This window comes from Choloepus didactylus, chromosome 1, assembly GCF_015220235.1.
Source record: "Choloepus didactylus isolate mChoDid1 chromosome 1, mChoDid1.pri, whole genome shotgun sequence".
Taxonomy (NCBI): domain Eukaryota; kingdom Metazoa; phylum Chordata; class Mammalia; order Pilosa; family Megalonychidae; genus Choloepus; species Choloepus didactylus.
Window position 1 is genome coordinate 29,060,698 of NC_051307.1, and position 16,519 is coordinate 29,077,216.

Genomic DNA, 16,519 nt, shown 5'->3' on the forward strand with positions numbered 1-16,519 from the left:
TCTACATTACTTTGAAGATGAACAGATACACTACTATTACCTAAAGTTATTTATATATCCATTTAGTATTAGAATACTAAATGAGAGTACAGGTTTATGAAAATTGTGTTTTACTGGTATTAAAAGTAAATTATGTTGTATAGCAATCCAAAAATATCCCAAAACTCAGTGTAATGGTAGTCTCATTTCTTAAAATTAACTAAGTATTTGGAAATTGTATGTTAAATTGACACATTAAGTCATACTTGCTTGAGGATTTATAAGGATTTCTTTTAAAAATATTTTATAAATATATTTCTTTTAAAAAAATTTTATATTGAAATGCAGATGACATAGAATGTCAAAAATATGTCATCTCCATTTCAATATAAAATTTTAGAATCTCCTTGACAATTTCTGAAACATCTACTGGAATTTTGATAGAGATTGCATTGATTCTTTGGATCTGTTTGGGAATGTATGCCGTCTTAACATATTTGAGTTTTCCAGTCTTAGAACATGGTATAACTTTCTTTTTACTATTGTATAAAATCCTTCAGCCATGTTTTGCAGTTTTCAGGGTACAGGTCTTACAGGTATATTTTTTGTTAAATTCATATCAAAATATTTCATTGGTGGACTGTATTATAAGCACAATTGGATTATATATCTCTAATTATTTGTTGCTATTATAGAGAAATGCAACCGACTTGTGTACATGAACTTGTATCTGATCACCCTGCTTAATTTACTCATTCATTCAGGTAGCTGCTTTGTTTTTAGATTCCTTAGGATTCTATATAAATGATGGTGTCCTTTGGGAATAAAGGTAATTTTACTCAAAACTTTCGAATCATTTTGCTTTTTATTATTTTGCTTGTTTTATTTTACTAGTCAGAATCTCTAACACAATGCTGAATAGGAGCAGTGAGAGTGGCATTCCCTCTCTATTGCCAATCTTAGGAGAAAGGCTATCACCAGTCTCTCAACATTAAGGATGACATTAATAGTAGGTTTGTTGCAGATATCTGTTGGTGGGTTGAATCGTGTCCCCAAAAGGATAAATTGAAGTTCTAATCCCTGGTACCTGTGAATGTGTCTTTGTTCGGATATAGGGTCTTTGCAGATATAGTCAAGTTAAAATAAGTCACATTTGACTAGGGTGTGCCCTAAATCCAATAACTAGTGCCTTTAAATAAGAAAGAAGAGGGATATTTGGGTACTGGATTAAAGTGAACTCTAAATCCAGTGGCAAGGATTTAAAGGAGGGAGAAATTCAGAGATACAGATACCCACAAAGGGATGACAGCCCTGTGAAGCTGGATGCAGAAGTTGGAGTGATGCAACTGGAAGCAAAAGAATGTCAAGGATTGCTGGCAAACACCAGAAGCTAGTAAGATGCAAGGAAAGATTCTTTCTTAGAGCCTAAGGATGGAGTACAGCTCTGCCAACACCTTGATTGTGGACCTCTAACTTTCAGAACTGTGAGAGAATAAATTTCTATTGTTTTACACCATCCAGTTTTTGGTACTTTGTTACAGTAGCTTCAGGAGACAAACAGAATATCTTTATTTCTGGTTATGCCAGTTTGAATGTATTATGTCCCCCAAAAGCCATTATCTTTGATGTAATCCTGTGTGGGCAGACATTATCAGTGTTGATTAGATTGTAATTCTTTGAGTGTTTCCATGGAGATGTGTCCCACCCAACTGTGGGTGATTACTCTGATTGGATAATTTCCATGCAGGTTTGGCCCGCCCATTCAGTCTGGGTCGGAATTAAATTACTGGAGCACTATATAAGATCAGACAGATGGAGCAAGCTGCTACAGCAGAGGGACACTTTGAAGAAAGCACAGGAGCTGCAGATGAGAGACAGTTTGAAGATGGCTGTTGAAAGCAGACTCTTGCTCTGGAGAACCTGAGAGAGGACAAATATCCCAAGTGCAACCAAGAGTGACGTTTTTGAGGAACTGCAGCCTAGAGAGGAACGTCCTGGGAGAAAGCCATTTTGAACCCAGAACTTTGGAGCAGACGCCAGCCACATTCCTTTCCAGCTAACAGAGGTTACATGGACACAATTGACCATCCTCCAGTGAAGATACCCAATTGCTGATGTGTTACCTTGGACACTTTATGGCCTTATGACTATAACTGTGTAACCAAATAAACCCCCTTTTATGAAAGCCAATCCATCTCTGGTGTTTTGTATTCTGGCAGCATTAGCAACCTAGAACACTGGTCAAGGATTTCTATTTTATTCCTAGTGTTCTGAGATTTTTATCAAGAATGGGTGTTTACATTTTTCAAATTTTTTCCTTCTATTTTTATTGATCAAATTAGATAGAAAATTATTGACCCTTTCATAAAAGCATCCTTTTGTTTATCTTTTTTCCTTATTGTTTTTCTGATTCTCATTTCACTGTCTTCTCCTTTTATCTCTATCATTTACTTCTTTCTGTTAATTTTGAATTTAATTTTAACTTTGTTGTCTGGTTTCCCAAGATGGAAGGAAATTTCAATGTTGTTAGACCTTCTGTAAATATTCAAAGCTTTAATTAACTTTCCATTTAAGAATGGTTTAGCTGTTCCTTACAAATTTTGTTGACTATAATTCAGCTCAATTTTTTTTTCTTTCTCTCGTGATTACTTCTTTGAACCATGAATTGTTCAAAATTGAATTTTTAATTTATAAATATTAGGTCATTTCTAGATGTTAGTAACTTCTAATCAAGGAGCATACTCTGTAGTTTTTAATACTTAGAAATCTATTGAGACTTGTTTTAAGGCTCAATATATGGATTTTTCTGGTGACTATGTTATAAGCATTTTGAGGTACAGAATTTTTTTCCAGCTTGTTTTCCTCCCAAACTTGTGACTATGCTATTTCAATGACTTCTGGCCTCTGTTACTGTAGAGACCTCATCCACTAATCATTTTCTTTTTCCCTTGGGCATCTTGTGTCTTTTTCTCTGTCAGCACATAAGCATCCTATTTATCTCTGGCTTTCTTTATTTTCAACTTTGATAATGTTGGAGCTAAGAGTGGTCTTCTATGGGTTTATCCTGATTGTGAATTTTTTAGCTCCCTCTAGTTGTTAATATGTTTAACCAAACTTGGGAAAATTTAAGATGTTATTTCTTCATTTTTTGACTTCTGTCAGTACCCCTCTTTGTTTCAGCTTCTAATTCTGTTTTAATTGCAGTCCTTGATATTAACTCAAGGCGCTTTAAGCCTATGTTCATTTTTCTTTCATCTTCATTTTTTTTCTTTTTTTTTTCACTTAGGAAATAGCTAATAATCTAAAGTTCATTCATTCAGTCTCCTGCCATCTCCAGACTTCCTTTTAGCTCATCAGTGGATTTTTTATTTCTATCATTTACACTTCAACTATAATGTTTCCACTTTTATAGTTACCATTTCTCTATGATAGTGCCTATTTCTAACACAAACTACTTTTCTTATTTCTACAAAGAAATTCCCTCTTAATGTTTTGAACATGTTTATAATACTGCTTTGCAATCTTTGTTAAAGGCAATATCTGAAACTGCTCAGACACAATATCCACTGACTACATTTTTTTCTCCAGTATGGGTCACACTTTCCTGTTTCTTTGCATGTCCAATAATTATTTGTTGACATCTGGTCATTGTAGATAATATATTGCATTCAATATGCATTTCCTCAGCACATTTTGTTGTCATTGTTATTTTTCTTCTTACAGTTTCCAGAGGCAAATATATATATATGTTTGTGTGTGTGTGTGTGTCTGTGTGTGTGTGTGTGTATAGTCTGCTTTTTACTTGCTTTTTACTTGCTATATATTTATTTAGCTATATACTATGGTCCATGTTGGACCATAGTGTGCAGTGTAGTTTGGCTTTCAGTTAAGGATTTGAATAGACTTTCTTCCTTCTCTGTAATTCCTTTGTTTCTGGAAATTCCACCTGAAATTTCCAGCTCTTCCCCCTCCACCAGGTTCTGTCCACACACACTTCAATTGAGCAATACCTCAAATTTCTGCATCCTAAGATGCACACTAACTAAAAAATTCTTTAAGTTTTAAACAACAATCAATTCACCAATCTTATCCAGTACTGCTCTGTCAATGTAATTTCTTGTCTGGTACCTACCTGTATTTTATCGTGGGCCCCCAGGGACTCCTATATGCCTTTGTACTTTAGCATTCAGAAATCATTCTGGGCAGAATTTATTTTCAAATTTTGGATGTCATTTTAAGACTCTTAAATTTCCTGCTGCCTTTTCAGACCTGAACTCTGTTTTCTGCCAACTGTTGCTGCTAAGGCTGTGAATGTTTTGCCACTCTAGTTTTGATGGTAAATTTCATGTGTCAACTTGCATCTAGGTTATGGTGTCCAACTGTTGGTCAAACATTGGCCTACTTTTTACTGTGATAGTATTATGTAGATGGGATTTACCTCTATAATCAGTTTATTGCATCAACAGTCATTTGATTGCTTATATGCTAAAGAAGGGAGCTTTCTCTTAGCAATGTGGCTAGTCTCTTCATCCAGATGATAGTCTTAAGAGGCAGAACTGAGGGTTTTGGAGATCAGAAGAATTTCAACATCAGTATTTCCTCTTGCCAGAATTTCCAACTAATTAGCCTCTTCTAGGGGATTTGAACTAGATCTTCAACATCACCTTTATAAGCATTTCCAAGTCTTGCCCTATGGAATCAGACTTGCCAGCCCCCATGTTAGTTCTGTTTCTCTGAAGAACCCTGGCTTATGTACTAGTCATGGGGTTAAGGAAGCACTCTAAAGCAGGAAAAGCATAAGCAGTACCTTCTGGTTGGTTTCTTAAGAGGAACCCATTTTGGTTGGTCTTCTGTTTGCTTTGGGACAGTTTCTAGACCTTTTAAGTATTTTCAAATATATATTCAGATTCTATAACTATTATCTGTAGGAAAGTTTCTACAACCATTCACTTTATTTCGTGAGATTTCAACAAAACTGACATCTGGAAATAATACATATAATCAGCTCAAATATCTTCTTTAATATGAATGCTCCATTCAAGTTTCACTAGGGCAAACCACAACAAAATTAAATATTTGATTTATATTTTGTGTAAGCATTTTCATATTCTTTACAAATCTCAATCCTTATTTCACTATCCTCTTTATCTTCATACATCTAATTTTAGAAGATTGTTCTTTAATTTGTTTTGAGAATGATAAAATTTTCATATTTTTCAATCTTCAATTCTCACTTGAACTAGGCTGAGTTCATGATTTGGCTCCTGATTTCCATTTAGTCCACTAATTTTTTGTGACAAGATTTTGTTAATCTATTCATGCATGTTGTTCACCCTTCCTTATACTTATCAATAAGCTGGTAATTTTGTTCCCCTATCAGCTGTATATTTACAACCACAGGTAGTAATAACTGATGGCCTCTGTTCTGGGACACTAACTAGATAGGGTAGTCACAGGAAGATGAAATTCCAGCCACATTACCATGGGCATTGTAAGGACATGGTTTTGCTTAGTCTGTTTGACATGGTCTTGCTTCCAGCATATAATTATTGATTGATACTTTGTATTTAGCATATGCATACCAGATTTAGTCAACCTGTTCTGTTTTCTTGATTTAGATACTGGTATTTAGAAAATCCTTAACCTTAGAGTAGGAAGAAAGAATACTTTTCAAACACCTTACTGTGGCTTTACCTTTTATTTTATTTTTTTTCCACACTAAGGTAGGTTGAGTTTCAAACCCAAGAAAACAAAAACAACAAACAAACAAACAAACAAACAAACAAACCCAAGCATGTCCTTAATCTTAATCCAATTCTTTTGGGCAATATCACTGTAAATATGACAGTTTCAAAATGTTATATTTTAGATAATGTGTGGCTAACTGAATCAGGATGGATCTTAATCCTATTACTTGAGGTCTTAGAAAGAGAAATCTGCATGGAGGAGCTGGAAGCCAGAAATAATTGGAGCCAGGAAGAGATAGGAGAGCACGTAGCCATGTGCATCACTATGTGACAGGAAAGCCAAGGTTCCCAATGCCTGTGGGTAGCCAACACCAGATTGCTACAGTCTTGCCTTACTGAAACTTAAACTTTGGATTTGTTCTAGCCTCAAAACTGTGAGCCAATAAATCACAGTTCACTTAAACCAAACTATCGTGTGGTATTTGCTATAGCAGGCTGGAAACTAAGACACTCACCTTATAAGTTTCTAGAAATCCATCATTCAAATTCCCTCTCAAAAGAGAAGTCACAAATATTGACTGTGGAATTCTCATATTAATAGATAAAAGATTCAATGATGGCTTGGGATATTGAATAAAAGACAATTTCCAATTAATAGAGGAGCACCTTTCTTTCACTGCTCAAGTATTTGTAAAGTAGAACCTAAGAATCTGGTTATGGAGAGGTAAAATTACTTGTTTTGCAACACATGATGATAAGATTTATTTAGTAGAAGCATCAAAAATATGTCCAGATACTACATCAAGGTGCTGCAGTGTATTTTCACAATTCCGCAATATATTTCATTCTGGTTCATGTGTTTTAGTTTCCTAGTTGCCAAAACAAATGCCATGCAAAGGGTTCAGTTAAACAGTGGGCATTTATCAGTTCATGATTTTAAGGCTAGGGGAAGTGAAAAATCAAGCCAACATCAAAGTGATGTTTTCTCGTAGAAGACTGTGGCATTCTGGGGCTAGCTGCCAGTGATCGTTGGTCCTGGACTTTTCTGTCTCATAACAATGTGCACGGCCTCTCCTGGCTCCTCCCCAATCTTCTGGGTTCCATTGACTTTCAGTTTCTGGCTGGTCTTTCTAGCTTTCTCTCTCCTTGTGGCCTTTCATAAAAGACCTTCAGTAATAGAATTAAGACCCATCCTGATTCACTTTGGTCACACCTTAATTGACATAACTTCATTAAAAGGCCCTATTTACAATGGTTCACACCCACAGAAATGGGTTAAGCTTAAGAACATGTTTTTGTCCAGGATATGTATTTTAGATACTAGAATTGATTTTTGAAATATATATTCCAAATATTTAAACATTATCTACTTTAAAATCTCCAAAACATCTTATTTTAAGCGAGCATCTGATAAAAATCTAGTTATGAGACATGGCAGCTAATTGCATCATATAGATTCATAATAAAGTAGCAGTGTATGTATACTACAAAATTATGAAAATAAATGTATTTAAAGTAAAGATTTTACTAATGAAAATGGAGTAGTTTATTCTGGGATAAGCCACAAAATAAACAATTGATTCAAAGGCTGAAGAATCATGGATACCATTTGTTTTAGGTTTGGCTTCTGTTATTTTATAACACTAGATGACATTGATGATAATGATAATGATAGCATCAACTTTTAGTTATGTAGCACCTTATAATGTTAAGCAAGTATTTATGTATTACCTTATGTAATGGAATTTCTTAGACTAGGAGATAATACTAAGTCAAGGTCAATATTTAGTCAAAATATTTAGCTTAAAAATTGAGACTACATGTAGATTTAAGTTATTTAAAATCCATGTAGACAAGTTACAAGCAATACCTTATTTAATGGAAATGAACCAATGGCATACTCTTTTTAAGCTAGTCATTTTCTATGGTGATTTACTTTTAATGTATAACTGCAGGTATTATTTTTCATAGGATTACAGAAGAAATCTCAAGATACATTAACCTAAAGTGAGCTAATCAAGCGTTACCATCTCTAATTTATATAAAGCAATTTATCTTCTTGAATATTTTGCAGTTGTGGCTTTTCAGTACACATTATCTAATTGTCCCTTCTAGATGCAGAAAAGGATAAAACATGTACTGAAGATAGAAAGCATGTATTATACTAATTGTAATCTATTGTTTTAAGCTATACTAAAATCAGATATCTTCACATGAGGACATCTGGTACAAAATTTTTACTTGGTCATATTAATTATTAATTAATAATAGGTATAATTGATTTCAGCAATATGATTTCAAGGCCTTGGGATCACTATTAAAGAAGTCATATCATTTAGAGTGATTTTCAGCATGAAAAAATATTTCTGGAAAAAATTTAAAAAAATACATCAGATTTAAAATACCCTGAAATTGCAAAGCTATAATTTTGCATGCTTGCATTTTTTATTCTTCTCCAGCTCTGACGGGGTAATCTCCTGATAATATTTTAATAGACATATTTCTAAGCCAGTTCTGAGGAGAAAATCAAAATTCATTTTGTGATTCAGATGCATTATAGTTTAAACCCCTGGAGGCTTTAATTATCATTCTCATTTTACTAAAAATCTGCATTTTTTTCTTGTTGTTTCCATTTCATTATGTTATTGAAAGCGAAACTCTGGATAAGGCACTAATTTTATGAATACTAACTTAACCAGAAAGTCTTCACATTTAAATAAAATTCAAAAGGCAAACTTGACATAACAGCAAAATTTATTTCCCTGGGCATGAATTAAATACCATTCCTGATAGCTATTTTTAGATGTGCTCTATCATTTTGATTTTGGAAAACTATAAACTCACCAATTAGCAATATGAAGTTTTGGTAAAAAAATATTTTGAAATTTAGTTACTGCTATCAATAAACTTTTATATTCTTTTTCTTATTACATTTTGAAGTTTTGTATATATTCCTTGGATCTTTTTGTCCTACTGTAGCAAAATCTAAAACATACAATAGATTTGAAGCCTGGTAGAAAGGGTGTATTATTTCATGGGAAAAAAAGGTACTTTGTACTTCTGTTATTTGTTTTCTTTATCAGAGGCTCCACCAAATGATCCAAGACAGAGATACGGGGATCAGTTTTAGCTCTTTCTTCTCCTTTACTCCAGTCATCAAAGTGATCAGCAAATGTTACTGATCCCACCTCCTTAGTAAATAAAAATTCCAAAACTTTCTTTCCAACCCTACTACCACTGCCTTAGCATTACTACCTATCACCTTTTCCCAGGACTACCACAACAGACATTCATTTCTTCCAGCTGCTAGTCTTCCACATTGCTATCAAAAGCAACCATTCCAAAATTCACATATGGTTATCTCATTTCATTTATATCATCTGTCAATGGTAGCTCATTATAGTCTTGGTAAAAGGCCAAATCCTTTGTTGATTATACTTGGATGTTCATATTTTATCCTTTACCTAATATGGTAGACTAATGTTCTACTAGGTTGCCATGCTTTCTAAGGTTTCCAATCCACCAGTAATTTTTGATAACATCTCTTATTTCCTAGAAGGAATTCAGCCTCATCTGATATTTTACCTACAGATAAGCTAAGGAAATGCTAAATGAAATTATTTATGTAACCAAAATTACCTTTTAAATAAATGTGTTCAATACTTTTCACTGACTAGAGACTTCTGCCCCAGGTTTCCCTTACTTTTCTGTAGCAAAGAGTTAGTTCAAAGTTCATACTTTTTCACCAGTATATTGATGTTACAGTGCACTTGATTCCCGTTAGTAACCATCCATGAGTGCAGCTTCACTATCATAAGACAGAGAAGGATTTAAACAAAGAATTAATCCTGATAATACTGTGCTGTCAGATGAGACCAATAAAAGAGTGGAGAAAGAATAAAGTAAAAATAATAATGATAATAATAAGTTGTCATATCCAGGAAATACAGCAAACCAATTACTAGTTTATGGTGGATAATACAAGGCCATGGGAGTTCTAGTACATTCTCCACTATTATCTAGCTGAGTGATCTCAGACAAACATTTTCCACACTTGGCATCATTTTCCCCAAATGCAACATGAAAGAGTTGAATGAAATGATTTGTCAACTTTCTTCACTTGCCAGGATTAACTGAAATAAGAATGAGTTGTAGCACAAGAGTTTAAGATTTATTTATTCATTATTTATTTATTTATTTATTTAATTTTGTTTAGAAACAGGAACCCAAGGCAAGTGTCCTCTCTTTAGTGAATGCCCAACCTTCTCTAGGACACATAATGTCTCTCTTTACTTACTGTTTTTGAGATACTTGTCTAATGGACATAGTTGGTATGCTGGTTTGGAGCTGTTATGCACCCCAGAAAAGCCATCTTCTTTTAATCCATTCTTGTGAGGGCAAACCTATTGTGAGCAGGACCTTTTGATTAGTTGTTTCCATGAAATGTGGCTCAGCCCGTTCAAGGTGGGTCTTAATCCCCTTGCTGGAGTCCTTTATGAGAGGATAAAAGGCAGATGAAATTCAGAGAGTAGAGAGAGACATTTTGGGGAGACATTTTGGAGACAGACTTTGAAAATAGAACCATGAGAAAAGCCAAGTGAGAAAGATAATGCCTTGGGAGAAGCAAGAAGGACCCAGTTAGGTTGAGAGAGAAATACCCAGATACATTTGGAGACAGTCATCATTGTAACCAGAAGCTGGGAGAGAAGGACCAGCAGATACTGCCCATGTGACTGAGGAACCCCAGATGTCATTGGCCTTTCTTCAGAGAGGTAGCATCCTGTTGATGCCTTAATTAGCACATTTTAATGACTTTAGAACTGTTAATTTGTAACCTAATGAAACACCATGGAAAGACCAGCCCATTTCTGGTTTATTGTATTCTGGTAGCTTTAGCAAACTGAAACAGTTGGCAAAGTTCTAAAATCAAACAGCAGACAAGCCTGTGTTGGTTTAGTGATTAAATAGTTGGCATTTAACTCTGAAATCAATATGTCATGATATTGCATCAGTTTTTTAAAGTAACCCAAGAAAATCTAAGTTTTTAATGTAGTGTGCCAGTTTGAATGTATTATGTCCCCCCAAACACCATTATCTTTGATGCAGTCTTGTGTGGGCAGACATATTAGTGTTGATTAGATTGTAATTCTTTGATTGAGTGTTTCCATGGAGATGTGACCCACCAAACTGTAGGTGATAATTCTGATTAGATAATTTCCATGGAAATGTGGCCCTGCCCATTCAACGTGGATCTTGATTAGTTTACTAGAGCACTATATAAGCTTAGACAGAAGGAGGGAGCTTGCTACAGCCAACAGGGACACTTTGCAGAATGCACAGGAGCTGAGAGAGGAGCTGCAACTTTTTTGGAGATGGCCTTTGAAGCAGACTTTTGCTCTGAAAAAGCTAAGAGAGGACAAATGCCCCAAGAGCAACTAAGAGTGACATTTTTGAAGAGTTGCAGTCTAGAGAGTAATGTCCTGGAAGAAAGCCATTTTGAAACCAAACTCCGGAGCAGACACCAGCCATGTTCCTTCCCAGCAAACAGAGGTTTTCCAGAGGCCATTGGTCATCCTCCAGTGAAGGTACCCAATTGCTGATGTGTTACCATGTACACTTTACAGCTTTAAGACTGTAACTTTGTAACCAAATAAAACCTTTTATAAAAACTGATCCATTTCTGGTGTTTTGCAAAAAGGCAGCATTAGCAAACCAGAACATATTTTGGTACCAGGAGTGGGGTGCTGCTGAGCTTACAAATACTGAACATGTTGGAATGGCTTTTTAAATGGATAAGGAGAAGATTCTGGAAGAATTGTGAGAATCTTGATAGAAAAGGCCTGAATTGCTTTGAAGAGATTGTTTGTGGAAGTATGGGCTGTAAAGATATTTTTGATGGGGTCTTGAGCAGAAATGATGAATTTGTCATTGCAAACTGGAAGAAAGGTGATCCTTGTTCCAAAGTGGTGGAGAGTTTGGCAAAATTGAGTCCTGGTGTTGGATGGAAGGCAGCATTTGAAAACGATGAGCTGGGATACTTAGCTGAAGCAATCTGCAGACTATGTGTGGAGGATATAGCCTGGAATCTACTTGCAGCTTATAATAAATTGTGACAAGACAGAGATAAGCTGAGAAATGAACTCTTGGTTGCAAAGAAAGCAGAAACTGATAGTTTGGACAATTCTAGGCTTCCAGAAAGTGAGAACCCAGAGGCTACAGCCCCACACAAGGATTTAACCAAACATGGAAGCTGGCCGCCATTTCAGTACAAGCCAAGATTGGAGATGGAGTTATCCAGAAAAGATTTATGGAAAGTCCTATTGTCTGATGGCTTTGACCCCTGTGTGCTTCATGTGAAACCAAGAGAATTTTTGTGAGATCTTTATAGATGGATCGGCTGTTGGTCTGGACTGGAGGAGACAAACAAGGAACGAATTGAAGGAAAAGTTTCTTCAAAGACAGCCATGGACGTTGAAATCTGGAGTTAAGAGGCCTTGGGCTGGGAGGGTGAAAGGGCCCACACACATGGAAAGAGTGAGTTTGCCCTGGAGGTCAAGGTGAGACTTCTGCCTTGATGCTCAGGAAGATTTCTGCCACCCCAGGCCCCAAAGAGGGTGGAGCACATTCCCCAGGGATTGGCGAGAGCCTGGTCACCACCACACTATTCTGAATGGGTTGAGTGTGTGCCCTGGAGTTGGAAGATAGTCCAGATGTTGCCCCAATGTTTGAAGATGGTGGGGCCAAGAAGGTGGTCTCTCCAATGTGTATGTTGGAGCACTCATCCCAGTGTTTGGAGAGAAAAGGGCTACCACAAAGGCCCTTGGAAAGGGTTGGACTTCTGCTCTCTCAAGTCCCAAGGATAAAACACCAGTCTCTAAATGACTATCAGACTTTGAAATCTAATGGAGTTTGTCCCACAGGTTTTAGGAACTGTTTTGGTCCCTTAAACCCTGTTTTCCTTTCAGTTTCTCCTTATAGCAGTGGTAACGTTTATCCTATGATTGTCCCTCCTTTGTATATTGGAAGCAGATAACTTGTTCCAGGTCTCACAGGTCCAGAACCAGAAGGGAATTATGCCTTAGGACAGACCATGCATATGACCAGTTTTGATGGGATCTTGTACTTACCTATTGTTACTGAAATGAGTTAAGTTTTTGTGATGCTGTGATCAGATGGATGCATTTGTATATGGAAAGATCATGTCATTTTGGTGTCCAAGGGGTGGAATGTGCCAGTTTGAATGTATTAAGTCCCCCAAAACACCATGTTCTTTGATGTAATCTTATGGCGGGAAATATATTTAGTGTTGATTAGATGGAATCCTTTGATTGAGTGTTCCCATGGAGATGTGACTCAATCAACTGTGAATGAAATGTTTGATTGGATGATTTCCATGGAGGTGTTATCCTACCCATTCAGGTGGGTGTTAACTGGATCACTGGAGTACTTTAAAAAGCCACACAGGCTCAGAGGCTTGCTACAGCTAAGAGGGAGACTTTGAAGAATGCAGGGAAGCTGAGAGAGTAGTTGTAGCTGAGACAGACATTTTGAAGATGGCCATTGGAAGCTGATGCAGATATTTCAGAGAATGCCATTTTGAAATGCAACCTGGGAGCAAGCAGACGTCAGTCATGTGCCTTCCCAGCTAACAGAGGTTTTCCAGACACCATTTCAGACGAAGGTACTGTATTGTCAGTGCATTACCTTGGACACTTTATGGCCTCAAGACTGTAACTGTGCAACCAAATAACCCCCCTTTTATGAAAGCCAATCCATTTCTTGTGTTTTGCATTCTGGCAGCATTAGCAAACCAGAACACCCACCAACAATGAATGCATGCATCTCTCTCTCCAAGTTTTCTCCACCAATCATGTCCTTCTATTTATATTTTTCCCTGCGATTTTATAAGATATATTCAAATACTGTAAGATCAACCACAGTGTACAGTCATTTACAGTATCAGCATGTGATTGTGCATTTGTCACCACAATTGGCATTTACACATGTTCATTACTCGGAAAAAAAAAAAGAGAATTGAAACAAAACCATAATAAAAAGGATAAAAGGAAAAGTAAAAATAATATAAAATACAGCCACAAAGAAAGAGGAAGGGGCAAAGAAAGTAAAAAGACAAAAGAAAAAGAAAGAGAAAAATGGCAACTAAAAAGTCACAAAAGAAAAGGTTAAAATAAAATAAAATACCATAAAAAAGTCAGACAACATTAATGCCAAGAAACCCACACCCCTCTCTTATGCTCCCTCTAATAGGCACTTAGCTTTGGTGTGCTTTCTTTGTTACAGAAGAGAGCATACTGCAACATTACTGTTAACTGCAGACTCTAGTTTGCATTGGCTGTGTTTTCCCCCAATACCACCCCCTTTTTTTAATACCTTGCAAAGTTGCCATTCATTTGTTCTCCCCCATGCAAAATTAAGTGTCTTGGCATAAATCTATTCAGCTCTATTCTTTTGGAGTTCACTGTGTTTCTTGGATCTGTAATTTTATGCCTTTCATAAGGGATGAGAAATTTTCAATGACTATTTCCTCCATTGTTGCCTCTGCTCCTTTTCCCTTCTCTTCCCCTTCTGGGACACCCATGACATTTACATTCATATGCTTCATGTTGTCATTCAGTTCCCTGAGAGATCACTTATTTCTCTCTATTCTTTTTCCCATCTGTTCCTTTGTGTGTAGGGTTTCAGATGTCCTGTTCTCCAGTTCATTAATCTTTTCTTCTTCCTCTTGAAATCTACTGCTGTATGTCACTGTTATGTCCTTCATCTCTTGTGTTGTGCTTTTTGTTCCTGTATGTTCTCCTAATTGTTTCTTTCAAACTTCTGGTTTCTTCCTTGTGTTCACCCAATGTCTTCTTCATATCCTTTATCTCTTTTGCCATATCTTCCCTCAACTCATTGAATTGATTTTTGAGTTGATTTTTTAATTGATTCAGGAGATTTGTTTGATTAATAATTATTTGTTTCAATCCTGTTTCTCAGTTTAAGTGTAAGTTTTTTCCTTTGACTGGGCCATATCTTTGTTTTTCCTAGTGTGATTTTTTTTCCCTAGGCATGTGATATCCTTGAATGCTCCAATCAGATTTTCCCAGACCAAAGGGGCTCAGGTCTCAGAAGGACACTCTGTATTCAGAATTAGGCTTCCCAGAGAGAGGATCCTAGAATATTAACAGACTTTACTGTGAGAACTCTAGACTCTGCTTCCCTATCCAGCTCAGGTGGCCTTGTCAGTCTCAGATTCCCAGCAGCATAAAGAGATGCAGTCCCTTTAATTCATTGTGGACCCTGACCTTGGGAAGGGTGGAGAGTGTCAGAACCAAGGTTACCTTATTTCCAGTTTGTTTGTTTATTTCCCCCAGGCCCTGGAGTCTGAAATCTCTAAGGTAGGGCATCCACTATAGCTGCCCCTATCCCCCTTTTCTTAGGGAAGATACACCCCCAATGGAGTTATCTTCTCCCTTTGAATTCCTCCTTTGTCTTTATAGCTCTGTTAACTCCACATTTGTCTGGGTCAGCAGGGAATTGAGGATGCCTGAGGCTTTCTCTAGTGGGCTACTTAGAATGAGAGGAAAAAAAAAAATGGGAAAAGAGCAAAAGCCCCTTTTCAGAGACAGTTCCCAGTCCATCATTTTCTTGGGACATAGCCATCTTCCAGTATTCTGAAAAGTCTCTGATTTTTTTTATATATGTATTACTTTTTCCCCATCAGCTCTGCCTCCTCTCTGCTGGAAAGAATCTTCCCTTCCTGCTCCATGCTTGTAGATTTTATTCAGTAGTCCAAATGTGTTAATTAAAGCCACAATTGGAGTTTGGTTGAGTTAGTTTCCCTGTTACCTGTTTCTTTTTTTCACATGGCAGTGTTTCAGCACACCCTGCCCTGTCTAATAAGGGAGAGGCTTCATCTCCAGTTTGTGGAGACTTACTTATGATTCTGTGCTACAATCTCAGCCACTCCATCCATTCCAGGATGGTGTATGATGTGTGTCCAGTCATGCATATCTCCCAACATTGTTCCAGATCATTTACTAGTTGCTCCTGTTTTTTTACTAGTTGCTCAAGAGGACCAACTAAATTCCACATCTCTCTATGCTGTCATCTTGGTCTGCCCATAAAATGATTTTATACAGCATTGTTTGTTTTACTAGTGTAATTATGAATTCATATCTTCAGAAGGTTAAATATATTGTATAACAGTTTTCATATAAATATTTCTATATATTTCATTTTTAAAATTTTCATTACATTTTACTGCTTGACTTATCTGACTCTTTGAGATTATCATTGGAAAGCATGAAATTTGCTACAAAAACTACAAATGCAATGGCACAGATGGATATTTTATTCATAGGTTGTATAATTAATCAAGAATTTCCAATTATGTTGTTGAGTGGCTAGTATAAATACTATTATTTTCTAAATTTTTTCTAATTATTTTCTAAATAAATATTGTTATTCTCTAAATCACTATACATGTGGCCAATGCACATATAGCAGAAAGGAAAATTAGCAGCCCAAATATAGATAATAGTTGAATAAGCAGTAGTTGCAAAAATTAGCCATAATCTCAAACCAATTTTGGCTTCTTTGGATTTTATTTTATTTCTCCCTGTTTTTATCTTTTGTAAGCTAATATTGCTGTGCTAAAATAATAAAGTGCCTCTGCCTCATTTTAGGAATTCTGTGATGCTAATATTTTTAGTGCTTATGCTACAGATCTGTTTTACTTCCTGATTTGCTAAGCCTAATTGTTCCAACTTTCAAAAAATAACAAAATCACAACAAAAAACTAGCTTTGAACCCAAGTTCCACTATTAATTTATACTTGTTCTTTTGGGCAA